Raw genomic sequence first — 17409 nt, 5'->3', positions numbered from 1 at the left:
AATAAATGTTTATTTTTTTAAGCATAATTGTCTTTTATGAAAATAAATTTCCTGCGTGGTAAATAATCTTAAAACAGAATGATTTGAATTAGTTTTGAAGTATTTTAAGATCGTTTTAAATATTTTGCGCAATCATTGATTAGGGTTTCATTAATATTTGCCACTTTATGCATAAAGAATCTTTACATTTTTTTTATGAACGGTTTGTTAAATTTAATTCTAAATTAGTAAGTCCTTCATCTAAATTTTTCATTAAAATAATCTAATAGAAGGAAACTTTAAAAAGAGTGTCGGATAATATCTTAAATCAGGACGGATACATAAATTATGTTAAAAAAACAAACAAACTCGAGGCTATTGGATTAAAAAGCAAATTAATAATGCATTTAAAGCAACTATTGCGCTATATTTTACGAATAAAAACGATCAAACACTAACAATGTCTAATAACAAATAATCACAAACGATAGCGACTAGTGTCACTGGCTTCAATTGAAAATAGAAACATTCAATCTCAAACGAAAGCAACAAGTGAGACTATACATATATTTAAAAAAATCCCAAACATTTCCCAAACAAATCCCAAATAATCACAAACAAACATTTGCTTGGGAAACACTTATCTACTAAAATTTCAACAAAAATTTATAAACAAAACAAAATAATTTCATCCTATAAATTTTGTACAGCTAATAATATTTGCAGCTCTGTTTATTAAGATGTCTAATATTTCATATTGCTCAAGATTTTTCTATTTTTATGATTCAGTCTAAGACAGATTATGTATTTTGTGTTTCTTTAGAAAAGTAAAAAGTAAAATAAAAAATATATATATATCAAGGCCAATCCTAATGTATTTAAATGACGCATATGTCTAGAAAACAGTTACTAAATGAAAGAGTGAATCAAGAAACGTATTTATTAACTTATAATTAGAACAAATTTATTTAAACTAACACTATTTTGTTTCTGTTTATATTTCTTCTTCTTCTTCTTCTTAAGATATCTAGTTCAAGGTATGTTTATGATGCAGTCAAGATACTAAGAATATATTTAAGAAGGAATATAATACATAAAATGAGTATATATATTTGTTTACTTACCAAATATTTTTTTAAACAGATACTAAATAAGACCTTGTTATCTGTGTACATTTTTATAAAACAAAAAACGAAACATTTGATTTCAACACATAAATTTCGTCACCCGTACCCCAAACAAAACATACTATTTATACTTTTAAATACTTTATCGCGTGCTTTAATATATTATATGCCAATAAGATACACTATAGATCAGGGGTTTCCAACTTACATGAGGCCGGGGGTCACAATTAAAAACACAAATCAAATGGTGGGCCGCAACTTTATCAAAAATTTATGTAGGACTCTTTTATGTTTGAAGGAACATTAAATACTGTAAGATTTTTACCAAGTAGTACAAAACAAAAGTATTGAATTTCAAATTAAAATAAGTAGATTCTTAAAAATATTTAATTGCATATTAAAAAATTCGGGCTACAATAACTTTAATGTGCACCTATGTATTAAACGATTAATGTGCAACAGATATCTAGTTGTTAAGATATAAAACATTTAAAAAGGTTGGTATTAAAACTTACAAAGTAGCACACAAAACGTTCAATGCGAAAATTGAGGTTTGTCTGCTGCAACCACCAGAGAATAGATATTTAGATTTTAAATTTAAAATTTACAAATGTGTGTATAAATATTTTCGTCCAAAATGAGTGGTTTCAAAAAGTTGAATCGGAAAATTGCTTCGAGAAAATTTCTGATACACACATGCTAAATTATATTTACAAAATACAAAAAAATGAAATAAAAAAGAGCAACATATACGATTATTTCTGTATTTGAAAAAATAATTTCTTGGATGCAAAACCTGAGAAATAAATTCTTTTGCATCGCTGGTATGTTAAATTTCACATAAATGAAGAAATTAGGTTTTTATTAACGAGAAAAGTATTTTAAACCTACACAGAGTTTCTACGAAAATTGTCCGCAAAAAAATGACAACTAATATATTTCAGTTCGTGGGCCACAAAAAAAGCTTCGAGGGCCGGATGCGACCCCCGGGCCGCCAGTTGGAAACCATTGCTATAGATTGACCATAACTCACTTTTAAATACAATGATTTAAAATTAAAAATATATAAAAAAAAATTTATATCAAAAAGTACATCTAGCTAATTTACGTAAATTTTTTTAAATACACAATAAAATATATTTAGTTACTGAATATAGACAAATTAATTGCGTGTAGCAAAACAGGTAGAGCTTTATGTGAATATTCTTTATTGTTTAGCTTTAAACCATCAACACTAAAGGAAGGTCAGGTATAGGAAGGCCAAGGTTTCGCATTAGCATACCAGCCTTGATTTAACAACAATTACAATACAAAACAGGTGTGTCATTTGTATATACTATATACAGCAGTCACACTTCTACTCTAATCAATTAGAAAATGCTATATCATTGCACTACAATCCCACTTAACAGTTGATTGTTGGATGAAGTTAAAAGTTACCGCTGAAATTTTAAGTCCATCAGGACATTACTTAACAAATCTACTGATTAACTGATTACTCCGTTAAAGGAATCGAAATTTAAAAAAAAGTTAATTTAAGAGCACAGAAACATTGCTGTTTCAGCAAAGATCTTATTTTTACTTTAATGCATGCCTAGTAGGTGATGTACAGAATACCTAGTCAGGGTGCGTAGTCAAATCTTTCAACAAAAAATAAGCACTTTTTAAGCACTCAAAAAATATTTTTGAGCACTATATACATTAACAAAATGCAAAATAATTTTCAAAGACTCTACATGATGATGTTAAAATAACTAGTTTCTGACAAAGAACTTTTTTCTTGATTACATTAGCCACCGTATGAAGATCGAGAGATTTTACGGTTCGATTTCAGAGGATGGAAAATGAAGCCTGAAATTGAGAATATATTGCAAAATGCAGCAGAGTTGCACACGCGAGTGCAAGAATCTCCTCAAATCCAGCTTACAAGGGAAACTAGGGAAGTGTGACTCGCCAATTTTGAAATAAACTAGTGGGATGTATGCCTTATGAAGAATAATTTTAGGGGGCAACATTCGTTTCGGCCCATAGAGGGTCCTACGAGAGATAAAAAATAATTAAGTATGTAAAAAAATCGGTATTTCATTACTTCAATGCAGACTATTAGTTATTGTAATTATCTCATACTCCAATTAATTTTATGGTACTTTCACGTACTATATAATGCATATTTATTGTCAAAATTGATTTCGAAAATTTTATATATCTGTAGTTTTTCAGAAAAAAATTAAAAAAAATTGGCATTTTTAAAAAAAAAAAAATTGGCATCAAATTTTTTAAATTTTTTTTTCAAAAAATTTTCCAATATTAAAACAGTAATAAATTTCATTTGAATGAGAGTTGAAATATAATACGCATTTTCCCAAACTGATGGAATTTTTTCATATTTAATGTGTATCCAAAAATGTGATTTATAAAAAAAAAATTTTTTTTCATATTGTTAGATCTTGCAAAAAAATCTGAAATAATTTATGTGATTGCATAAAATTAAATTGCATTTATAAAAATGTTTTCAGATTTGTTTGGCGGGAAATTTGAACTTAAAAAAATATTTCAGTTTTCAATGATTTTCTTTTTTTCTTGAAGGTCAACCGTAGCATATAAAAAAAATTTGTAAGTATTTGTCGCTTTAATAGACACATTTTTTTTCTTAATTTTTTTTATTGCACAACTGGTAAAAAAATGAAAAAAAAGTTTCAAAAAAATTTTAATTTTTTGCCAAAAAATTAAAATATTATTAAAAAAATTGTCTTGTGAATTGTTCAATATTTTGTCAAAACATTGCTATTTTTGAAATACTATTTATACAATTATCTTTATACCTGATATCCTAGCTAATGCCAACTTTTAAAGTTAAATATTTCAAAAATTAGCTAGGATATCAGATATAAAAATAATATTATAAAGATAGCAATGTCTTGACAAAATATTGAACAATTCACAGGACATAGATATCAACGGATTTTCCACTTAAAGTGACATATCACTTCAAATTTAGTGTATACAGTACAGTTGATCTTTTATAAACAAAATCGAATTCAAATATTAAACATTTTTTAAGTTCAAATTTCCCGCCAAACAAATTTGAAAATATTTTTATAAATGCAATTTAATTTTATGCAATCACATAAATTATTTCAGATATTTTGCAAGATCTAACAATATAAAAAAAAAAGTTTTTTTATAAATCACATTTTTGGATACACATTAAATATGAAAAAATTCCATCAGTTTCGGAAAATGCGTATTATATTTCGACTCTCATATAAATGAAATTTATTACTGTTTACTAGTTTTAATATTAGAAAATTTTTTGAAAAAAAAAAATTTAAAAAATTTGATGCCAAATTTTTTTTTTAAAAAATGCCAATTTTTTTATTATTTTTTTTTCTGAAAAACTACAGATATATAAAATTTTCGAAATCAATTTTGACAATAAATATGCATTATATAGCACGTGAAAGTAGCACAAAATTAATTGGAGTATGAGATAATTACAATAACTAATAGTCTGCATTGAAGTAATGAAATACCGATTTTTTTACATACTTAATTATTTTTTATCTCTCGTAGGACCCTCTATGGGCCGAAACGAATGTTGCCCCCTAAAATTATTCTTCATAAGGCATACATCCTACTAGTTTATTTCAAAATTGACGAGTCACACTTCCCTAGTTTCCCTTCTTAGTGAACGGACACGCAAGTATTTCATTAAACTTGTAAAATGATTGGAGATTTCATATGTTATGGCCCGTTAGTATGCCGAAATAGACAGTGGTTGAATAAATTGTGAAAAAGTTGAATAGAACAATGTGGAAAGCACGGTTTTGTATAATACGGGGCGAAAATTGACATGGTAAAGAAAAAAAGTATCACTTTCAAAAAGGGAAAATTAAGCACTTTTTAAAAACTCCTCGGGGAAAAAAGCACTTTTACTTTCAAAAAATCGAAAATAAGCACTTTTAAGAGCTTTTTAAAATCCCAATGCACCCTGCTAGTTAATGAAAAATGAAACAAATTTCATGCACTTTGAACGGATAGTTAATCTGCCTATTAACTAGATAATATGCAGAATAATTAATTTCTGCACTTTAGGGGTAACATAATATATAAATAGAACTTTGTATATCAATACTATTTCATTTATATAGCACCAAGTGTTAATAGTTATAACTTAATAAATAAGTTAAATAGCGATGAGTGGGAGTTTTCTATTATTAGCTACCACTTTCGTTGAAAAAAAGAAAACCAAAAACAAATGCTAACAGTCAAATAATTATGCTACCAGATTTTTATTTTTTAAAAAGAATGTCTAATATTAATAAGAGTTAATCTACACAAATCGCAATCGATGTAACTTTAATGCAACTTGTTTAAAGAAGTTTCAAATGGAAAATACTTAATAGGATTAATAAAAAAGTAATGTATGCTAATTATAAAATTGATGACATGGAAACGTAAAGATATACAAAGAATATGCAACTACAGGAAAGATTTTAAATTTGCAAGTAATGTATAGTGCAGGGGTGATTATGAGCCCAACTAAAAAATCCTGAGTAAAATCATTAATGACGCATTTCAAAAAAATTATGTCTTTATAAGTTAAAATCATTGATATTACCAAAACATGAAATTCTAAATAAATTATGCATAAAAATGCAGCATAATTTAAATGAATAGTTATGTATAAGTTTACTTACATCTCTAATCACATTTATTATTCTATCAGAAAAAATATTTACAAATGAAAGAGATGCCAAGTATAAATTCTAGTTCTAATATTTTTAAATGAAATATACAAGAATTTGTATACAGAAATGTGATCGATGATTTCTTGAAACTTCTGGACCTCGGCTTTCCGAAAACTTCGGGATCGCGGTTAGCGAAAAATCCGGACATTTTCCGGGGAACTATCTATGATAGTGATTATAAAATTGGTGACAAGTAAACGAAAGAGTAACCTTATGTAAATTATACGTAACTATAAAGTTTTAAATTTGGAAGTAATTAGTGATTATAAAATTGGTGACAAAGAGTAAACATATGACTCGTAACTGTTAAAAAAGGTTTTAAATTTAGAAGTAATGTATAGTGATTATAAAACTGGCGATATGAAAAAGCAAATCTATCATTCGTAACTGTAAGAAAAGGTTTTAAATTTGGAAGTAATATATAGTAATTATAAAATTGGCGTCATGAAATCGTTAAGATAAGTAAATGCTACGTAACAAAAAAGAAAGGTTTTTAAATTTGTGAGTAATGTATAGTGATTAGAAAATCGGCGACAAAGAGTAAACATATGACTCGTAACTGTTAGATAAGGTTTTAAATTTAAAAGTAATGTATAGTGATTATAAAATTGGCGATATGAAAAATCAAACATATCACTCGTAACTGTAAGAAAAGGTTTTAAATTTGGAAGCAATGTATAAAAGTTATAAAATTGGTGACATGAAAACGTAAAGATAAACAAATGATACGTAACTAAATGAAACAATTTAAATTTGCAAGCAATGTCTAGTGATTAGAAAATTGGTGATTTGAAAGAGTAAACACATGACTCCATAACTCTAAGGAAACGTTTTAAATTTAGAAGTAATGTATAATGTTCATAAAATTGGTGACATGAAAGCGTAATTATATACAGATAAGAAACTACATAATTGGTTTTAAATTTGGCAATAATATACAGCGATTATAAACTGGGTATAAGTTGATGAAACAGTAATGATTTGCGTTTTTAACAATTGTATATCTATTTACCTTAGAGTGTATTATCCAATTCATTTTTTCTTTTTCCAATAGTGCAAAAGCGGATTTGTTATCCAATAACGCGGAAGATTAATTCCTCACTTTCGTGACACCGATTCGTCAAAACCACATAAACACAGCATCACTTTATTTCCCACACGTTTTCTTTTTCCAACTAATTTTTCACTTGTCATTCTTTAAAAATGTGAACAGGCAGACGCATTTTTAAAAAAGCAGGTGTTGCCCACACAGTCTGTTAGACAAAGATGAAACACTGTGACATCCTCCAAAAAGATCCGGTTCGCAAATATTATCGGAATATAACTTTTCGATAGCCGATGCCGCAAGGTAATCACGTGTCAGCAAAATATGCAACGCATGGAGTTGCGAGGGGAAAAAAATATCGAGACATGATAGTTGAGTTAGAAATCAGTGTTTTTTAGAGTACAAAGTCCTGAGCAGACCACAGGCGAGATGCTATTTTTCAACGATGATGAGTCGACGAAAGGAAGAAAAAAAAAATGTTTATTATTGATACAGATTTTGAGTGAGATAAATCTGGATGTGAAGATGGATTTTAGTTATCTTAAGAAATAAAATGATAAGAGTTTTGTAAATATTAACCCATTAATTTTAAAGTCTTAATTTTCTTTAAAATTTTTTATATATTATATAAAATGAAAAATTAACTTGAAAATTACAAAATAATGTTATACCTAGTATTCAAATTTATAGATTAAAAATATATTACTAATCAAACATCTATAAACAAAAATGTGCCTTAGTGAACCAAAGCTTATAAATTAAAAAGTGAATTCATACACCAACATTTATGAACTAAAAAGATTTAAAAAAAACTAATTTATAAAAGAAAACATATGTTTAATGAACTAATATTTATTAGTTAAACAGTGCAAAAATAACTGTAAATTAAAAAATACAATAAATTGAGATCTTTATTACTAAAACGTACATTTGAAATATAATACTCAAACTAAAAGGTAAATTAATAAATTAATATTTTTAAAGAAAATATATATATTTTTAAAGAATATTAACCCATTAATGCTAAAATCTTATTTTTTTAAAATTTTTTTTATATACTATATAAATAGAAATTGACTTGAAAATTACAAAATAATGTTAGATCTAGTTGTAAGATTTATAAACTAAAAATATATTATTAATCAAACATTTATCAACAAAAATATGCATTAGTAAACCAAAGTTTGTTAACTAAAAAGAAAATTCACGCTCTAACATTTATGGACTTATAAAGTTTTTAAAAAAAATTCGTTTATAAACTGAAACACACTTTAAATGAACTGATATTTATTAACTAAACAGTGCAAAAATAATTGCAAATTAAAAAATACAATAAACTGAGATTTCTATTACTAAAACGTACATTTGAAAGATAACACTCAAAGTAAAAAGTACATTGATAAACAAATATTTTTTAAGAAAAGAATTGCATTAAGAATCTGTATCATAATCTAGAAAGTATAAAAAAAACTACCATATAAAATGATTAGTATATTGATGAACTAATATTAAGTTAAACGATTCATTAGAAAACTAATATTCATAAACTATAAAAAAGGCTTTAACTATAACGTACATTTAAAAGTTAACATTAAAAACTAAAAAGGCAAATGAATAATATAAACTAAAAATTGCATTAAAAAACGTAATTATATTGTATAGAAAAAAACATACCTTTAAAATTATGAGGACATTAATAAATACTTTTAAGCTAATCAATTTATTAGATTAGTAACATTAAAAGCTAAAAAATAAATAATTAACTAATATTTAGAAACTAAAACTTACATTTAAAAATATTTAAACGAAAAAAAAACGCACATTAATAAACAGATATTTATAAAATAACATTTGTAAACTAAGGTACGGTTGTTTAAACTTGCATTTATGAATTAAAAATACATTAATAAGCATGGAGTATATCTACCATGGGAGAATTTATCTTAAAATCTATATAACACAAAAGTAATGAATCTGTTCACACAAAAAGTAATTGAGCGGAAAAACCAGAAATTTTTAATTAAAAATTGCGGTAATTTTTGTTTCACAAAATATACATAGGGTTATTTAAGGAACATATCTGGTAAACAGCGACTATACGCACTTCATTGTAGAATTTTCAACGAACATTTTGCATGAATTAGCTTAATTTCCCTGATAAAACGTTAAATTTTCTTCACTCAAAGGGTGGGTATAGTTATGGGCTTGTTAGCATAAACCTTAGATTTGAAAAAGGTCCCTCTGAGTTTAGTTGAATGATCCTGGATCACCAAGATGAATAGCACGGTTAGGGAATAACTCAACAAATGAAAACGTCTAGTTCTTTCACGTAGTGCTACAATTTTTAGAAACCCTGTACCTCTCAGTTTTTATATAATCTCAAGACCCAAACTTCAAATAATGGCAAAAAACACTATTTTTTCTTACTATCCAGCTTTGAAGAAAGTAAAATCCTATATGCGTTAAAAAATACTATAAAAAATATTTTAATTACATGATTTCATAATTATTGCATTAAAATCATAACTCCAAATATTTAGCACGTTTAGATACGGTAGGATATTTTTTCATAGACTATTTCATGATATTTGAGTCATGTAACAAAATACACAAGACTGAAATAGTAAGATACTTTTATGTGTCATAAAACTACCTAAAAAGTTACTTAAATCAAATTTCTAATTTTTCATTGTAATTAAAAGTTTCGATAAACGACTGTAAAATCAATTATACTTTAACACAGACAATCGGTGTTAAAAAAAAATCTTAATATGTTTTTTAAGTGACAAATTCATACCGAATATTGCCCAATATTTTGAACAGTATCTCAGACAGAAATACGACAGCAAGTATAATATGCGAGTACTAAGGTAGTACAAAGCACGTTTTAAACAAGCATTTGTTTTATACAAGTCAAAATAAGCATGGCTGTTATGAAAAAACAAAACACTAACAACAGAACAAGCAATCAAAAGTTCCCATCTCGCAAATACCGATGAGAGAGTAGATAATTCTTTTAACTTGTAAAGTGCTTATTTTAGAAAAAAAGTTATGAAACAGTTTAGGTAGGTGCTTATTTGATAAGGCACTGGATAAGTCAATTATTTAGCCAAGCACTTAGAAGGAAAAATAGTAAACTGATTAAAGACAAGCACTAAATAACTACCAACCTTTTTACACCATGGAGAAATTTGCTCGCTATTTTTACTTAAATATTTTGTTCTTTACTTCTTAGTTACAATAACGTTTTAATGAAAATGTGTGGAAAAAATTATTACAGTATTATATCAGAAGGAATAAGCCACGAAAGCTTATTAACATTGTGTTTTTTAAACCTATGCTTTTCAATTTACTTAAAGTGAAAGCTTCATGAAGGAATTATAGAGCAGAAATTTTATCTCTATTCTAAAAAAAAGTTTTTGCAGTTAATTTTGTCCCCTGAAAAACTTTTTAACTACGTGATGAAAATCTAAGATTAAGGAATCAATTCATTCAGAATCTTTCAGGGAAGACATTTAGGGCATTCAAATCTTTTACATAATTTTAAATTTTTATTTATTTTAGTTTTAAAGCACGATTTTGCAGTTAATAATGAAGAATAACCGCCGTTCACAACAGCCAATCACATGTCTGAAAACGGCAAGCTTAAAAAAGCGATTTACAAGTCTGAATTTTCTTTTTCAGAGATGCAACCAATCACAGTTAGAATTTCATTCTTCAGTTTTACAACATCTCAACTTATTTCGTATTGATATATTGATTAATCTGATTATTTGTTTTCTAAAACGTTAATTCGTAAGTTTAATCTGGTTTTAAATCTTAATTCGATTTGTTTATTTACAAGTAATGCCTAAAAAGAAAAGACCTAACATTACTAAAATGTCGCAACTCAATGCGAAAGCTAATCGAAAGCGGGAAAAACGTAAACTTCATAGTATAGAAGAAAATAATGCTCTTTTGCTTATACAACCTAATGATGATTCAACTAACAAAAAAAAAGTTAAACTAACAAAGGTTGAGCTAAAAGAGAATGTGTGTAATTGCTACACAGTCGCAACAACATCGACTTTCATTTGCCCACATCAAACCAGACCTGTAAATACAGAAAATGTGGTTGGAATGCACACTGTACCAATTCGCTTTCGCAATGTTGACAATGATATGGACCAAAATCCTAATCCACCTATTTTAAAATCAAAACAACATGAGTTTGCTGGTGATTTATCGAAATTGTTACCTATCAAAGTGGCAAAACATAGTCTTGGCAAAATGTTTTCAAAATGCAGTTATTGTGGAGCTTTGAGATTTGCTTCTGCAAAAGGGCGCTCTGTTAATTCTTGCTGCCATAATGATAACATACATATACCTCCGCTGCATGAATATCCTTTATTTTTGAAAAACTTACTTCTTTCTGATGAGCAAGAAGCAAAATTATTTAGGCAAAATATCCGTGTATACAATTCATCATTTGCGTTTGCCACTTATAGTGCATATTAAGATTATATCTGCACATTGATGTTAATTTCTGACAATTTTGGCTCATTTAGAGAACAAATAGGACATAGAAGGAACTGTAGTCAACGAAAAAAAGTGACATTGATATTGACACACTGCTTATTTTGCATTTAAGAAAATTAATTCTTTTCGATGATAACAGTTAATATTCAGTTTAATATTGAAATATATGAAATCAAAGCATTCTTGGTTTTGCGAAGCAATTCTCCGGGGGTTGGCGAGCGTCAGCGAGCAGGGGGCGGAGCCCTCTAGTAGATAAAAAAGTTATTTATTTTAACTCCAGATACTGTATGACTGTATATTAATTTTATTTATTTACATGATAAACTATCATTACATGATTGTTGTTGTATGGTAATTTTTTACGTTAAAGGAAGGTTCCATTAACATGATTGAGAGGCTAATGATATTTTTTTGTGACAATATTAGTTATGTAAGAGAATATTAGTTTTGGGGTAGTATTCATAAATATTAGGTAATTTTGTTTTTGTCTGCTATGTATGGGTATATAATATTCGTTAATATGAGATAATTGTATTATACAGTGGAACCCCAGTTTTATGTTGTCGGTTTCGTATGTCATCCCACTAAAACGATGAAGATGAACAAAAAATACAAGAGTATAACATCTAATATCTGCAATATCTGACATCTACAATATCTGCTAATATCTACAGCTGATCGAAAGTTTGAAAGCATAAGAACTCCGAAACATTTGCGAATGTAAACCATAAAGCAAATTTGCAAACAATAGTAAATATTGAGAGATATGGTTAAGATTGGATTATTACATTGTATGGTTATGAGATATTTATATATTATGAGTGATATTGTATCTAAAAACAAAAACCATGTAAAGATTGCACGTTTTTTTAGAAAATAATCTGCTAATTTTCAAAATATATAGTTATATTTCTTTTACCCCGATTTTACATTTTCAACTTTCGTGTGTTTTTCAACGCTAGTCTGACGGAAAACGTATCTATTAAAGAAAAAAAAGTTATAAAAATTCAATTTCTCAACGAAAAGAAAAATCAAATATTTCGAGTAAACGTCATTTCTCTAACAAAGTTAGTACAGGTACAAAAAAGTGCTTACGTAAACACGAAAAAATAACCTATCGTATGCTTTATTTTATTCACAAACGGTAATATATCGAATATAAAACGGATATTTAGCGCTTTTAAGAGTCGGGCAATAACAGCACCTCCGAACAAAAGGCGAGAACTATTTTGAAGCAATGGGTCGGGGGTAGCGATAAACACAATGAAAGAAAAAGTAAATAAAATTCTAGAAGGATCGAACAATGAACCTGGTTAGGTTATATTTGAATATTTAAAGTGCATAATATTATTTCGTCATTTTTGACAATGCAAGGTCGCATTACGAGAGAAAATATTTGCTAAGAACGTAATATTTTCTCTCCCGGGACTAGAAAGTGAGATCAAAGCGACAGACGAAACGAATTTTGTTCTTAAAGCTTTTAAGTGACAGTGAAAGAGAGAAATGCGTATTAATAAAACGGAATTTATTCACGTGTTTAAAAAACTTATTGAATAACAATTGAAGGAGTGGTAATTTGAAAAAAAAATCAATTTTGCAGTTAAAACAACTATTTTAGATTTTGTTTTATTGATATTCCACACAGAAATTTGCTAACATAAAAAATGATTTTCAAATTTGGTTATGAAATATATTTGATTCAGAATCACTAGGACAGATGATGTCGATACGCTTGATATTGTTGATATGTTTGACAAAGATAGATGGTGTTGATGTATAAAGTAACATGTTGATACGTTTGATTCAAAGTTACAAGCACAAATGATGTTGACATGGTTGAGTCAGAGTTACAAGAATGGTTGGTATTGACTTGTCAAACAATATGTTGATGTGTGAGTTATGCGTTAGTGAAGAGTTAATATGCTTGGCCGATTCAAATGGTGTTTTGGGGTTAAAAAATATGATGAAATGCTTGGATTCAGAGTTAGTAGGACAGACAGTGTTGATGATTCAAACAGTATAATGAAATGTTTGATCGAGTGTTAGTAGAATAGACAGTGTTGATGATTCAAACAATATAATGAAATGTTTGATAGAGTGTTAGTAGAATAGACAGTGTTGATGATTCAAACAATATAATGAAATGTTTGATCGAGTGTTAGTAGAATAGACAGTGTTGATGATTCAAACAATATAATGAAATGTTTGATCGAGTGTTAGTAGAATAGACAGTGTTGATGATACAAACAATATAATGAAATGTTTGATCGAGAGTTAGTAGAACAGACAGTGTTGATGATTCAAACAGTATAATGAAATGTGTGATCGAGTGTTAGTAGAATAGACAGTGCTGATGATACAAACAATATAATGAAATGTTTGATCGAGTGTTAGTAGAATAGACAGTGTTGATGATTCAAACAATATAATGAAATGTTTGATAGAGTGTTAGTAGAATAGACAGTGTTGATGATTCAAACAGTATAATGAAATGTTTGATCGAGTGTTAGTAGAATAGACAGTGTTGATGATTCAAACAATATAATGAAATGTTTGATCGAGTGTTAGTAGAATAGACAGTGTTGATGATTCAAACAATATAATGAAATGTTTGATCCAGAGTTAGCAGAATAGACAAAGTTGATGATACAAACAATATAATGAAATGTTTGATCGAGTGTTAGTAGAATAGACAGCGTTGATGAATCAAACAATATAATGAAATGTTTGATTCAGAGTTACTAGAATATATGGTGTTTATGGTTTGAAACATACGTTAATTTAAGACTTATTAGAACATTAAGAGTTACTAAAACAGATGGTTAAGAGTTATTAGAGCAGTGGGGTATTCAAATTTATGTTGATATATTTGATAAAGACAGGCGTGGTTGAAGATTAAAACAATGTGCAGATATCGTTGATGAAGGTTTAATCGAACAGATGTTTATAGATTTATGCTGATATATTTGATCGAAACAAATTATGTTTATAAAATTATGTTGATACATTTGATTGACATAGATGATGTTGATATTGAAAACAATATGCTCTTTGACTAAGAGTTACTACAATAGGGGATGGCAATACGTCCGATTATGTTTATATGCTTTTTCAAAACAATTTGTTTGTTAGTTAAAGAAATATTACGCTAAATTTCATACAGAGTTAATAGAGCAAATGATTGGTCAGAAAAAATTCAACCTAACAACATTACAAAATAAAATAGCTATTTGATAAAAAAGTTAAAATATTTTTCATTAATCATCAAATTTCTTGTTTTCAAATTATGCATGTATACTTATGCTAAGTTTGGAAGCTAATTTTGGCATAACTATGGTTAAAAAAATTACAAAAAGCTTTCTTCTAATTAAAATTCAGATTGCAACATCTTGAAATTAAACAATTTATCTATTTAATTGAAAAAATGTTAGGTAGTTACAAAAATGATAAAAAAGAAAAAAACACAAATAGAATACATTTGTGCGCTGTAAATCTGAGCGACGAAAAAGCTTTGAATTGAAATACGTATTTATCGCCTAACAGCACGGCAAGCATGGATTTTGTGCAAGTTATTCAACCAAAGACAAAAATACGAAATTGAATACACAAGAATGAGTTTGGCGGAAAAATACTACACATGTGTGGATTTTCTTCTGTAAAATGCAAAGTAGTTTTCATCCGGCTGCGTGCCGGTGCAAAATTAAAAGCTGCATACTTGACTGAATTCGAAAAAGTTAAAATTCCGAATGAGTAATCTTTTACATTTGGTATTAGAATGTACTAAAAATATATTTATCTCTTACGTAATAGTATGAAGTCGCTTAAAAGATTTATGATCAAATTTTAAATAGGCTGAACTTTAAAAAAATCGAACTAAATGTGAAAATACTTAAACTATTTTGAATTCAGAATGAAAATAAAAAGATTTTATACTAATCATTTTTCTATACATATAACATGAAAACTTTATGGTATAACACAGCTTTCTATTGTGGTCGGTGCATTTTTATTGGCCGGAAAATAATATCGTAGGATCAGTTTTTTCACATTAATTTCCATATATTTTTTAGTTATCAGCATAAAATTATAATAAAAGACATACAAGTACTGTTTTATTATAAAATATTTTTAAATCCCGGATTTAAAGGTATACATGTAATACTTTTCTTATTCTAGTTTGCTTTTTTTTAAGATTTTGATTGTTTTCTAAATTAAGAGTTAAAAATTAAAAAGACCCGTTTCCTTATTGTAACGTAATTCTATGATATCACCTTATTACGCTAGATTAAGATTAACTTATTTAAATCTGAGTCTAAACGTATTAATCTTCTTACAATTATTTTTCTATGCAAATTGCATTAATAACACCAATAAAGAGATTCGTAAAATGATTAAAAATTTACCGATCAGTCTCATGTACAATGTAATGCATACACTAATTGTATTTAATATATCAACCTGTTTGGTAAACGAAAATATTAAATGAAGGCTGTGAACTCAAATTTGTTAAAGCAATGTACCTTTATTTTTAAAAAAATGATTACTAAGCGAAACTATTTATATTTACTAATAGATCTTATTAAAATCACAAGAGAAATATTAGGGCTCTGGAGGTGGAGGCCCAAGCGTAAGCAAATAGAATTCTTTTTTGTATATATACCATTTTACGTAAATTTCAATTTGCTTAGAAAAAAAATCTATTTTATGCCAGGAAATAACAATTACTGCAAAGCAATTCATGAGGGTGGGCGAGCGGTAGCGAACAGGGTGCTTAGTCCCAAGTAAATAAAATAATTATTAAACGTTAGTAAATAACGGTTGATTATTAAGAGACCGTAACTCCAATATAAATACTAACAATTTTGAAAAAAAAAAATATAAATAAGTTTGAGAAGAGAAAATTAATAAAAAGTTATCGTTGGAAAATGAAATAGACATTTGCTTCATGCGGCAAAAACTGTTATACACAAAAGGAATTGCATAAAATTTAAGGAGGAGCTATTTAATAATAATTTTGCCAATGTTTAAGATTTCAATAAAATCAACATAGTTAAGCATTTCACTATTTGATTTCATTTTTATTTCATCACAGGCTTTGAGCAGCCGATCCAATTTCGAGTTTACGACTATCAACTTACAACTCCGTAGCCCTGTAATTTTGATCCTCAACCCAGAAGACAAGGGAACTCCTGGATCAAGCATTGTAATAAACTAGCTTTCGCGGAGGACTGATGGAACTAATCCGTATTTGCGCTACATGGAGAAGTAAACCACTAAAACCTCCTACGGTTATCCCGACGGCAAAGGAATTCTAACCCATGATCCATCTACGACAGAGGGCATTTTAAGTCAGTTCTGAAATCGGTGCGAGCCAGGAGTAGATTCGAGCCTGGGTCGCCTCATTGGGAAACGAACGATCTATCTCCCCTGAGCCACTGTTGCTCTAACTATGTAATTGTAACTATACAAATTTTTTCCCCGTATGTATCGCATTAATACTGACCGTCGACTCAGCCGCGGTGGTTCAGGGGATAGAGCGTAGAATCCCAGTCGATACGAATTCCGCATCTGGCTTGCACCGACCACAGTGCTCACGTGAAATATCCTCAGTGGCAGGCGGATCATGGGTTAGAGTCCCTTTGCAGTCAGGTTAATCGTGGGAGCTTTTCGTGGTCTTCCTCTCCATGTAACGCAAATGCGAGTTAGCTCCATCCAAAAGTCCTCCACGAAGGCAAATTTCTCCCAATACTCGATCCAGGAGTTCCCTTGTCTTCTGAATTGGGTTCAAAATTTCAAGGCTACAGAGTTGAACATTAGTAGTCGTAAACCCATAAAATAAGGTCGGCTGTACAACGACGGTTATAAAATACCGACCATCATTTTATTAAAAAACATTTTTAATCAAGTGTGAATATCTCTGCAGACCAAAACAATGATCCAAAGGCAATAAGAATAAAAAGTACTTATCATCTTATCATGAAATTTCTCC

At 28.3% G+C, this 17409-nt stretch overlaps 1 protein-coding gene across 34 annotated transcripts in view; it reads right to left on the bottom strand.

The window, feature by feature from the left end:
- LOC107436243 (uncharacterized) overlaps window positions 1–17409 on the bottom strand; it is a 336656-nt gene that overhangs the window by 38525 nt on the left and 280722 nt on the right. For 2 of the 34 annotated variants that reach the window (XM_087152655.1, XM_087152657.1), the window contains exon 1: window positions 6870–7300. The exons of the other annotated variants lie outside the window; for them this stretch is intronic. The gene's annotated coding sequence lies outside the window, so the exon portion shown is untranslated. Of the gene's footprint in view, window positions 1–6869; window positions 7301–17409 lie in introns of those variants that run through there. 34 annotated transcript variants of the gene reach the window in all.

This window comes from Parasteatoda tepidariorum, chromosome 10, assembly GCF_982258835.1.
Source record: "Parasteatoda tepidariorum strain Cologne lab strain chromosome 10, Ptep-v5.0, whole genome shotgun sequence".
NCBI classification, from domain to species: domain Eukaryota; kingdom Metazoa; phylum Arthropoda; class Arachnida; order Araneae; family Theridiidae; genus Parasteatoda; species Parasteatoda tepidariorum.
This window is presented reverse-complemented; position numbering and strand designations above follow the sequence as displayed.